This window comes from Dendrobium catenatum, unplaced genomic scaffold (genome assembly GCF_001605985.2).
Source record: "Dendrobium catenatum unplaced genomic scaffold, ASM160598v2 fragScaff_scaffold_54, whole genome shotgun sequence".
Lineage (NCBI taxonomy): Eukaryota > Viridiplantae > Streptophyta > Magnoliopsida > Asparagales > Orchidaceae > Dendrobium > Dendrobium catenatum.
The window spans coordinates 457,645-470,374 of NW_021318516.1; the positions used below are offsets into that span (position 1 = coordinate 457,645).

Genomic DNA, 12,730 nt, shown 5'->3' on the forward strand with positions numbered 1-12,730 from the left:
GGTCTCATTAGATGGGGATGTTGTGGCTCTAAAAGTTCAATATGAATGGAGGCCGATTCCGTGTGAGCATTGCAAATCGTTAGTTCACTATTCTTCTTCTTGCCCCCAAAATCCAAATCCGGTTGCTAATGACCCTGCAGCCAAAAAACCATTCTCTCGTGGAAGGAGTACCAGCAAAAAACCGTCTTATCGGTTTAATTCTAAACCTCCTAGGGGTAATTCCAAACCTTAGGTTGCTTCCTCTTCTGCTCATGCAATTCCTATTGCAGATTCTAGTGTTGTCACGACTCCGTTGCACACTAATAGCATTGGGCAGCCCCTTCATTATCAAGCTCACTCACCCCCACCGCAACCCTCCAGTAGAATCCACCAAGAGACTGATACTGTTATTGTGCTGCCACCCAATGTTGCAACCCAGAATGCAAATTCCACCTCCGATTCCATTGTTGCCAGCATTCCTAATCTTAATATCCCTACTGAAGAACAATCTGCTTCTTCGTCTTCCTTTATGGGTTTTGATCACAAACCGTCCACAAGTATCACTTCTCCAAATAAATTTGAAATTCTCAATTCTCATACTGAGACAGAGCCGCAAGAGGAAATTTACACTGCTAGTGATGTGATTGATAATTTGATTAAACAACCAGGCAAAGGGAAGAAGGCTAATTCGTCTGAAATATCCAAAAAATCTGCAAAGGGTAAGCAGAGCAAAAAATCCCAATCATCCTCAAAATCCTAATGTCCATCCCTCCTATTGGTGTGTGGAACGTTAGGGGGTTCAATTGTCCGGAAAAAGTCCTTAGCTGCAAACGTCTCATTAAGTCTTTTAAGCTGGATATGCTATGCTTGTTGGAAACTAGGGTGCACGCTCCTTCTCTTTGTGACCCATTTTTTGCCTCTTCCCACTCTCTCTTTCCGAATGAAGATAGCCTTCACAATTTTAATCTCTCATCCTCGGGCAGGATTTGGATTAAATGGAATGTCAATAAGCTTGGTTTTGTTCCTTCTGTGATTACTTCTCAAATGATTAGTGGAAAGGTCATGGTTGGGAATTTTTCTCCTTTTCAGATAACTTTTATTTATGCCTCTAACAATGCTATAGAAAGGAGAGATCTTTGGAATTCTATCAATTTGGCTGCTCCCCCCACTGGTACTCCATGGATTGTTGCTGGGGATTTTAATTGCTGCAGGTTTGCTACTGAAAAATGTGGTGGTACTGTTCTTCATCATTCTAATCTGGTGGATATCAACAAAATGATTTTTGACAACAAACTGATGGACTCTCATTCGGTTGGGAGTTTTTACACTTGGTATAATCAACAAGCTGTTAACCCTATCTTCATTAAGTTGGATAGGGGGCTGGTGAATGAGGATTGGGTGAAGTCTTTCCCTAATGCCTATTGCTCCTTTCAAAGTCCGTCATGCTCGGATCACTCTCCAATCATTCTCCATCCGGGTATGGATTCCTCTTCTAATCATAGATTTCTTTTCAAGAATTTTTGGACTAGAGAGGATAGATTTTGGATGCATCTTTTAAATGCCTTTTCTAAGCCTTTTTCTGGGAATCCTTTGTCCCATTTGTGCAACACTCTTAAGCTGTTAAAAGGTGATATTAAGAAGCAGAATTGGGCCAATGCAAACTCTTTCAATTCACAACTTCATGCTCTTCAAATCCAGCAACTTGACCTTATAGCCCGCATTGACGCCTCTCCTTTGGATGCGTCCCTTGCTGGCTCCCTTAAAGAGGTGAATTCTAAAATTTCTGAGGTTTCATCATTGCATGCTAGTTGGGTGATTCAACGAGCTAAGGCCAACTGGCTTCATCATGGGGAGGATGATCTTAAATTTCTTTATGGGAAAATCAGAAGCAGATGTGGCAGTTCTAAATCTGTTGTAAATCTTTTTGCCTGTCACCCAAATGTTCCAAGAGGAGAGGTTCTTCAATCTATTATTAAGTATTTCCAGGATTTGTATAATCCTACTCCCTCCTATTTTACTAATCTGGATGTTTTTCCTATTGGTAATTCTGTTACTGATCTTCATTCTAATCTTCTTATTTCTCCTATTTTGGAGGATGATATTAAAAAGGCTGTTTTCAAGGGCTCTTCTAATTCCTCTCCTGGTCCCGATGGGTACAATTATCACTTCTACAAATCTGCCTGGCACATCATTGGCCCCCAGGTATGTAATGCCATCAGGTTTTTCTTTCTGAAAGGGTATATTCCTAGTGGGATTAAGGCTACTGCTTTAGCTATTATCCCTAAACACCGGAATGCTACATCTATTACGGATTATAGGCCCATCTCTTTGTGCAACACTTTATATAAAATCATTGCAAAGATCATTGCGAGCAGACTAAATCCAATTATGCCTTTCATTGTTAAAAACACGCAAGCTGGTTTTGTGAAATCTAGAGTTTCAACGGATAGCATTCTTCTTGCTAAAGATATCCTCTCATTGGTTAATAAGAAAGGAGCCGGGAATTTGTTTTGTGCTAAAATTGATATAAAAAAAGCTTTCGATTCGGTATCCAGGGAATTTTTAATTGCTCGCATGACACAAAAAGGTTTCCCTTTGCCTTTTATCAATTGGATTAAAGCTTGCATTTCCAATGTGAATTTCTCTGTTATCATAGATGGGGCATTGGAGGGGTTTTTTCCCTCTTCTTCTGGACTGAGGCAAGGTTGTCCTCTTATTCCTTACCTGTTCTGTATTGTGATGGATGCTTTCTCTAATATTCTTGATGCTAGTGGTTTTAAAGGGTTTAATGCTGATAACTTTCAGCTTTCTCACCTTCTATATGCTGATGATGTGCTCATTTTTGGAGAGGCAACGGTTGAAAATTGTACCATCCTTGCTAACACCCTTAAAGAGTTTGCTGCTGCATCTGGTTTATATGTCAACTATGACAAATGCTCGGTTATGTTCACCAAAAATCAAAGGAATAAGGACAACTTATGCCAGGCTCTCTCAATCTTCAATACCACCAACAAAATCACTTACCTTGGTATTCCTATTGCTTTCAATAGACTGAAAGTTGAAGACTTTCTACCTTTGATGGATAATTTGCACAGGAAATTTACTGGTTGGAAAGCTAACATTTTATCTTTTGCGGGACGTTTGCAGTATTTGAAGTTCACTATTCACAATACCATTGCGTATTGGATCCGAGGTTCTATATTACCTCTCGGTTTCTGTTTTTTGGTGATATTGGTAGCTCTCATAAACTTCATTTGGTCTCTTGGAAAACTGTTTGCAAGCCGAAAAGTAAAGGCGGTTTGGGTATTCCTTCTCTAAATGCATTACAGTTTGCCTTTAACTGTTCTGTTATTTACAGAATGTATAACTCCCCCTCCCCGCTATCTTCTTGGTTATCTGCTCATTACTCTTCTCCTTGGCGACCTCCCAGACCTAAGGATAGTAAGTTTTGGTTCTCTGTTTGTGGTACTGCTGCTGCGGTTAAACTTAAATTTAAGTTCATTATTACACCTAATGCTCCTATTTCCTTATTGTGGGATCATTGGTGTGATAATTACACTATTTCTGAGCATTTACCTGGAACGCCTCTGGATACTCTTTCCTATCCTTTCATTAAGAATTATATTAGCTCTGGGAGCTGGACCTTCCCTGATGCTGTCCCGTTATATCTGAGAACCGTTGTTTCCAATTTTCCTATTGTTGACACTGATGGGCCTTGTCTTGTTTGGAATGGCTGTGATAAAGTGTTTTTTAGGGACTTCATTGAAGAATTTTATAACAATTTACCGGATTGCTCTTGGTATAATCTTGTCTGGCACAACAAGTGTGTTTTGAAATTCTCTGTTTATGTTTGGTTGGCCCTTGTGGGTGGCTTAAAAACCCAAGATGCTCTGAGAGCCAGGAATATTATGGTGCCTTCGATTTGTTCGTTATGCAATACAAACACTGAAACTGTTAGTCACCTTTATTTTGAATGTTCTTACTCTTTCCAAATTCTCAACAATCTTATCCCTGGTACAAGAAGTTTTCTCTTAAGGCCCACTATTCTGCAAGTTCTTTATTGGTTGGAGGCGGATTTTGCTACTCCTGCATCTCTTGTGATTAAAAATTTTTACATGTTGATGGTTTGCTGTTCCATTTACCACATTTGGAGGGAAAGAAATAATAGAAGGTTTGGGGAAGACATTCGCAGCTCTTCTGCGTTGTTGTTTACTATTAAACGACTTGTCTATGCTAAGGTGGCAAAATGGAGAAATGCTGATGCTCTGCGTGAAATTCCTGATGATTAACTCTTCTCCGGTGTTGGGATTTTGGTTCTTGCTGGTGAGGTTGCTTTTAACCAGGACTATGATGAAGCTCCATTATACTTTCCGAGAACTATTTTCCCCTTGGATGGCCCACGGGCAACCAGGGGTTATCGCCCATTCTATTATTTCTGAGTCCTGGTTATTTTCTGCTGGAGCTCCTGTTGGTGATCTCGGTATTCTGTTGTTGCTGTTGCTGTTTCTTTTTCCCTGCTCTTTTTCAGGTGAAACAGGTTCTTCCTTTAGGATCTGCATGAGATGGGAGTGTTGGCTGCTGCTTCTATGGCTAAAATCATTCTCTAGGTTCCTTATTGATCTTCTGCTGGCAGCGGTTTTTGCTGGTTTTTGTTGACTAACCACTAATGTAACTTTTTGTTTTTTTGGGTGGTATAGTTGGGGTTTTTATTTATCCTTATTCTGCACAAGTTTTTGTTTTTTTGGCTTGTGCTGAATATTTTTCTTTCATATAGTCAACTTTTTATTGTATCTTTTTGATATTAATAGATGGGCTTAGGCCCCAAAATTTCCCAAAAAAAAAAAAAATTTTGTTTTAAAAAACAGTAAAACAGTTGTCCCAAATAAAATCTTAATGATGTTAAATCATGTATATATAAATTCAACGCACTATAACCCGCGTGCTCATCATTGCATACCAAAAAAAAATTGAAGAGGACAATGCTAATTAAGAACTAGACTCTTTTGCTTCCGCAGACACTTTGTCTCCAATGTATTGAGGCTTTCTTTTCCTCCATAGATATCCCCTCTCAGAGCTAAGCCTCCTTCCTCTCTCTCTCTCTCTCTCTCTCTCTATTGAGTCAATCTCTCTCTTTCTCTCTCTACAACTTTTTTTTTATTTCTCTCTCATAGTAGATTACAAGTTGACTTCAACTCAAGTCTTCTGTTTGTTTTCCTGGGTTCTATGATTGCTGAGGCCTTTTGCTATTTCTGTGAGAAGAATTTCATTGTCAGCCACCGAAAGTGTAAGCACCAACTGTCATGTGGCAGTCCACAATTATAATAAGTTAAAAAAAATATCAAACTTTAATTTATTGTGACATTATTACTTTGTATGAAAACCATTAAATAATACATATGTAAAAGATGTTTAGATTATTCGCGAATAATAAAAGCATTTTTATATTTGATAAAAAATAATTTTTTTCTTGAAAATTGGTTTTTAACAAAATAAAAATTAAACCATTTTATATTTAAATATAATAAAATCAGTTTTTTTATATTTAAAGCCATTATTTATATTTGATATGTTATCAAAAAATTATCTTGATCTAGCACGAATCTCGAAGCAAAATCAAGTTGGAAACTTCTGAAATTAAAATTGGGACTATCCGAACTCTGATTTCAGTAAACTTACATTTGAATTGAGCGCCTCAAAAATATGAACCCAACGACACCAAAATCGACTCAATCCGAGTCCAAATGGATCCAAATCAAGGACCCGAAGCGCTGTTGGAAGGTTCGAACCACAATTTCGATTACCAAACGATTTCAAACATTACATTCTTATAATCAAATCAAGCGGCTCGACGAGACGAATCCAACGAGTCCAAGATCGCCGAATTCCACCATCACTAAGTTCTTCAAATGTCTAATGAACGGTCTACGGTCAAGGGATTTAATATCAATCATCCATCCAACCACTTCCCATTTACCCTTGATCTATCATCTATTTACGGGTCATGCCACTCCAGAAATCTATAAATAGATCCCTTCTTTCTCTTGAAAAGGGGGCTCCAAGCAAGAGAGCAAGAGAGAGAGATCGAAGATCACTCTTGCCTCCTCACTCCTCCTCGACCATTACCTGAGTTTCGCAGGACCACTACCTGACGTCGTTGCTTCGCCGGACCACCACGTGAAGCCCTCATCTCCGTCGAACCACCACTGGAGGCCCTCATCTCCGCCGGACCACCGCCTGACATTGTTGCTCGCCAAACCACCATGTGAGGCCCTCACCTCCGCCAGACAACCGCTTGACATCCTTGCTCTGCCGGACCACCACGTGAGGCCCTCACCTTAGTCAGACCATCACTGAAGGCCCTCACCTCTGTCAGACTATCGCCTGACGTCTTTGCTTTGCCGGACCACCACTTGAGGCCCTGAGTTCCGCCAGACCACCACTTGAGGCCCTAAGCTCCGTCGAAACATCACTTGAGGCCAAGCTCCACCGAACCACCACTTGAGGCCCTCACCTCTATCGTACCACCGCCTAATGTCGTTGCTCCGCCGGACCACCACATGAGGCCCTCAGCTTCCTTGGACCACTACTTGAGGCCCTGGGTTCTATCGGACCACCTCCTGAGACCCAGACTTCTCCCAAACCACCACGTGACGCCCAGACTTCTGTTGGACCACCACCTGAGGCCTGGACTTATGTTGGATCACCACCTAAGGCCCGAACTTTTACCGGACCACTACCTGATGCCTGTAGTTCTATCGAAGTATCGCCCTACTACTATGGTCTTTCAGACCCTTGTCTCCTACCGACTACGGTCCTTCCGACCTCAGTCGCCTATTATGGTCCTTTCGACCTCCATCACCTGACAACGATCTTTCTGCCTCCGGTCTCCTGCCAACTACGGTCTTTCGGACCTCTATCTCCTGCCGACTATGGTACTTCCGACCTCTATCACCTACTATGATCCTTCCGACCTCCATCACCAGACAATGATCTTTCTGACCTCTATCCTATCGACTATGGTCGTGCCGACCAAACAAACATGTCTATATTATAACTCCCACCATGTAATGCACTTTATATGATGTACATTTGTACCATCAAACCAAAGCCTTCTCCCAAGGAAGGGCCTCATTTATAATCGACTGTAAATACTAGTGGATTCATTCAAACTAGGCCATGACTCGTGGTTTTTCCCCCTTTTCAGGGGTTTCCATGTAAAAACTCTCGTGTCTCTTATGAACGCTATACCCTCTCTCTTATCTGATTGTGTGCTGGATCTTCGTACAACATTAAGATGTTAAACTCTATATTTCTCTACCGCCACGAATACTCCAAGACGCAACAATACTTAATATATTGTTTGTTAGATTTTATTCACCGCTAATTCCACTAAGATATTTTACAAATTTCTATATTTAATTGATTGTGATCTAATATAAATATAAATTTAAGGCTTCGTTTGGGAAGGATTTCAATTTTTGTACTAGAAATATTCTTTAAAAAGCAATAAGAAAATCGTCCCAAACAAAGCTTAAATCAAATCAAGCTTGATGCTTAATTACCAAACATTCATATTTTAATTAAATTATATAATTGCTACTTATTATATATCATAGCAAGATAGTGGAATTTAACTTAATAGCACTAGCGGTGTCAATTTCAGGTCACGAGTCAGGCTCGGGTCAAACCCGGAACTAAACCGACATTATTCGACCCAACACGAATCCAACCCGTTTTTGCAAATGAGTCAATTTCTTGGACCCAAACCCAACCCACTTCGGGTTCGTGTTGACCCGAACCCATCAACCCAAACCTGACCCGCTTTTCAACTTCGCTCCTTCATTATTGTTCGACTTTACTATTTCCTGGCAGATCGGAAGCAATCAAAAGTTTGCTCGGTATGGTGTGAAGGTAACTTTCTCCCTTTCGTGTCACTTGGTCTGTTGGTTGGCTCCTTCGTTGCTTTTTAACTTCGCTCATTGGACGACGTTCCCTAGCCTTGAGATATGATCGGAAGTTACAACATTTTGATCGGAAGCAACGACGGGAGTTCGCTCAGTGGAAGGACCGAAGTAGGCGGGAGACAGACGTTAAAAAGATCGTTGTCTAGTGATGGAGGTCAGAAGGACCATAGTAGACAACAGAGGTCGAAAGAACCGTAGACGACAGAATATAGGGGTTAGAAAGACCGTTGTCTTGCGATATATGTCGGAAGGACCGTAGTTGATACATCATCAAAAAATTATCTTGATCGGGCACGATCTCGAGGCAAAATCAAGGTGGAAATTTTTGAAATTAAAATTGGGACCATCTGAACTTCGATTTCAGTAAACTTATAGTCAAACTGAATGTCTCTGAAATACAAACCCAACGACACCAAATTTGACTCAAATTGAACCTAAATGGGTTCAAATCAAGGACCTGAAGCACTGTTGGAAGGTTCAAACCATAATTTGGATTACCAAATGGTTTCTAAACGTGATGATGCGTATAATGCATGCTAATGTCCAATATTTTCAATAATAGACGTGTCTCATGTTCGTATCACATCATATCTATATACCTGTATTCGTATTAGCACATCATATATTGTAGGGGTGTTAATATGTGACCCGACCCGAACCCGACTAAAAAAATCCGAGTTCATGTTGAACCATTTAATAAATTGGTAGGGTTCAAGTTGACTTATATAAGAACCCATTTTTGATCGGAAAATAACCCATTTAATATATTTCTCTTTAAATTTGTTTACTTGTGAGTATAATCTTCTTATTTTTTATCAAATATTATAAATTTTATAGTTAACAAGCTATTATTTTTTTAATCAAAACTGGTTAATAGATCGGGTTGAAATCATTCTAGTTGCTAATAGGTCAGGTTTGTGTAATTGTATTAGTGTTTTTGACCTATTTATTAAATAGGTCATTTTCAGGTTGACTAAATTCAATTCAGCTTAATTTTGGATTGAACCGAAATCTGATCTGTCCACCCATTTTGACACATTATCATTGCTGAATGAATTACATCGTATTTTGGCACAACTCTCTTTGGCCTATTAGTTGAGAGCTTAGGCTTCCAATTAAGAGGTCAAGGGTTCTAGTCTATGTGTATGCGTTGTGTGTGTGAGTTTGACTTAAATAGCCTAAATGTCCCAAAAAAATTACATCGTATTTTGTTTATGTTTTAATTTATTTGGGATATATTATTTGTTGCAAGAAGTCCGTGCAATAAGCTGTCAAATAATTGTGAAGGTCGGAGGAAATGGTCGCCGGCGAATGGGAGAATATCGCTGTGCACGGAGAGCATTCAAGCATGGGAGGTAATGAATGCCCGCATATTCTCTTTCCTGTTTCTCTAACCCTCTTCATTCCTCCAGGAGAGCTCGCCAGAACGAGGGCTTCATCCTTCTTACCATGACCATTCCGTTCCCTTTCCCTAAAGATCAGAAAACCTAGCATATTCAAAATAAATTATTGAGATAGGAAATGTTCTTAATTTCGATTGATAAAAGGCTTATTAATTGGATCCAAACCCTAAAATAGGGATAAGATTCTTGCTTGGAATAATTTTATGGAGGAAAATACCAAATTTGCTGCTTTTAGAACTCCTTTCACTAATGTTCGTATGTCATTGCTTTCAAAATTTGCAATTTATAGGTAATGTGAGCTCTTGGATTACGATAGGTGTGACAAAATGCTTAAAATGATATAGATAATTAGTCATGATAATTTTTTTTAATTATTATTTAATTAATATGATGCCTTGTAGTGGGATTTAATCTGCACTGTTATACCGGTTTTCTCAGTATCTAAAGGAGAGAGAGCTGAAGATGATGAAGAAGTTCATAATTAAAATCGCTGAGATGTGGTTTCAACTCCCAACTTGGCTATATCATGGGCTGCTTTGTGTATGTACTATTGCAAGTGCGTGAGCTTCATCGAATTGGATGAACTATTGTGTAGGTATGTTGAATACCTTGACATTCTTATTGACATCTTGTTAGTAGTGCACCTGACCATGTTTATTATTACATGTTTGCTTAGGACAATAAGATTTTTATTCAGCATTTTGGAAGCATTCATACTTAATTTTGATGTGTTGCATTCTTGAATTGTGCTATTAATGAGATAAACATGCTATTATACTAGATAAGGCCCCGCACAATTTCATGAGCAATATTTGTAGTTGTTTGTGGTATATGATTGCTATGATTGCCTCATTAGAAAATTGATGATCCTTACTGATTGGACCGACTTAACTTTATTGGAGCATATTGGGTTACCAAGACCGACATGTTTAGTAGATGTGATGCCTTCTTTACCATTGAATTAGGTTAGGCTTGTGTATTGGTCAAAGCTACATCAATTTTGTAGATTGAATATTATAATATTGATATTGTTGGCACAACTTATCAATTGATTATTATGTATTCTTGTTATTGTTATAGTTGGTGCATAAATCTCACTCAAATGAACTACATTTAAGGTCTATTTATTGGTGGGTGGGTGTTTTAGTTTTTTATAGTTCTATATTTGTTTATTGGGAGGTTTGATGGAGAAGTATAGAGAGAATAAGGAGGATCTACATATAATATTTATTGATTTAGAGAAAACATATGATAAAGTTTCAGGAGTAGTGCATGGAGTGTTCTAGAAAAGAAATGGATTAATAATGTTTATATTCATGCCATTAAGGATATGTTTGCAGGAGCTGTTATTTGTGTTCAGATGCAAGGTGGTTTGACCAAGTATTTTCCTATTTCAGTTGAATTATATCAAGGATTAGCCTTAAGCCCATATCTTTTTGCTTTAGTCATGGATGTTCTCACTAGACATTTGCTAGAGGTTGTATCCTAGTGTATGCTTTTTGCTGATGATATTCTTCATATTGATAAGACTAGATAGGGAGTTAAAGTTAAACTTGAATTATGGAGGTAAACCTTAGAGTCTAAAGGCTTTCGTTTGAGTAGATCTAAAACTGAATATATGGAGTGTAATTTGTGTAATAATAGTTCTAGTGAGGGGATTGTAACTTTAGGTGATCAAGCAATTAATAAGAGTAAACATTTTAGATATATTGGTTTATTGTTTAGAGTGATGGTGAGATAGATGGGGGTATTATTATTAGAATTTAAGTTGGATGGTTGAAGTGGAGGAATGCATCGACTTGTTGTGTGATAGAAAAGTCCCCTCAAACTTAAGGGAAAATTCTATAAGATGGTGGTTAGATCTACAATGCTTTATGATGCAGAATGTTGGCCATTAGAGAAGCATAATATTAAGTTAAGTGTTGCATAAATGAGGATGCTCAGGTGGATGAGTGATGTAGAACGTAGAGGGGGGTGATAAAAATTTTAAAGATCTAAAATTCCACGTCATATTTCTCTTAACTAATGGATTTGAATTTGAAATTCAAACAAGAAAGAAGGGAGGGAAGAGAGGAATTAATTATTTCTTTAATATGGGCCTTTAATTAGGAAGAAAATCATTAGGATAGAGGGGAGAGAGGGGCCGACCAAGTGAGAGGGAAGGATGAGGTGTCTAAGTTCAATGAATGTGAATCAAGCATTAATTGGAATTGAGAATTAATTCTGAAATTAATTTCAGATTTGGAGGGATTGGAGGGGCTTCCTAAAATGGATTTATTAATCTGGAAAGGTTTTTGAAATTTAAATCTATTTGAATTCAATTTAAGAAGCTTTCTGATAGGTGGTGCTTGAGTTCGCAAGTAATCCTATCGGATCTACTTGAGTTCGCAAGAAAACCTAATCAAAATTCGTAAAAACAAAGAAAACATAGAAAACATGTGGAAGAACAATCAAACGATAGCAATGACTTATGGAAAACAAAGGAAAACAAACACAAAGCAAGATACAAGAGATCCTCAATTCAAGAGGAGGATTGTCTCTCCCAAATCTCTAGACAAGAGACTCTAGAGCTCAAACACCAAGAAACCCTAATTCCCAATTAAACAAAACATAATCCTCCCTAATCCTTTCATGCACTTTAATACAAAAGCTTTCCTAATCTAATTTCCCTCCCAAATACTCAGTTCTATATATATATTTGTAATTAAGTTGAATTTGAAACTAAAATCTTTTCTGTTATTATTCTAATGAAAACATATGCCAATATTTTAATATACTATTGAATGAGATCTTGATATTATTTTTACAACGAGTAAAAAATTTTTTAACGTCAATTTCATAGAACTGAGTATATCATTTCACTATTAATCCTACTTGTACCATTTCAAACTTTTATTTGCCTTATATTTTATAGAAAAAAATCAATTGTTTCATTACCTTTTAGTAATTTAACAACTTCGTAAGTGTGAACTTTTTTAGGCATTCATTTTTTTTCTCATAGCATTTTTTCAATTATTATTTTTAAGTGGCTCAAATAGGGTTTATTGTATTCTTATAGAATTTGGGTTGATATTTGTCAATAAGGCTTTATGTGAAGGGGAAAGAATATAAAAAAATGTATATTGGGAGAAGGAATGCAGATAGATCGTGATGGTTGATTTTTGTTATCTAATAATGATTTTGAGTCTTGAGCATACTGGAGATTTTGATTGGACTTCTTTCTTCTTGTGTAGACCTGAATCAATGTAATGCTTTGATTTGTGGGATTTGTGTCGTATGAATGTCAAGATATTTTATCAAATATATTTTTAGTTGAAAATTATCCCCTTAAAGATGAATTTGATTGAATATATATATATATATATATATATATATATATATATA

The 12,730-nt window shown here is 37.7% G+C and overlaps 1 long non-coding RNA gene across 1 annotated transcript in view; it reads left to right on the forward strand.

Moving 5' to 3' along the window:
* Positions 1-9,160: 9,160 nt before the first annotated feature.
* Positions 9,161-12,730, forward strand: part of LOC110103875 — a 40,391-nt gene continuing 36,821 nt past the window's right edge. Inside the window, exons 1-2 of the long non-coding RNA XR_002304006.2 lie at positions 9,161-9,298; positions 9,785-9,941. This is a non-coding gene — a long non-coding RNA (uncharacterized LOC110103875). The remainder of the gene's footprint in view (positions 9,299-9,784; positions 9,942-12,730) is intronic.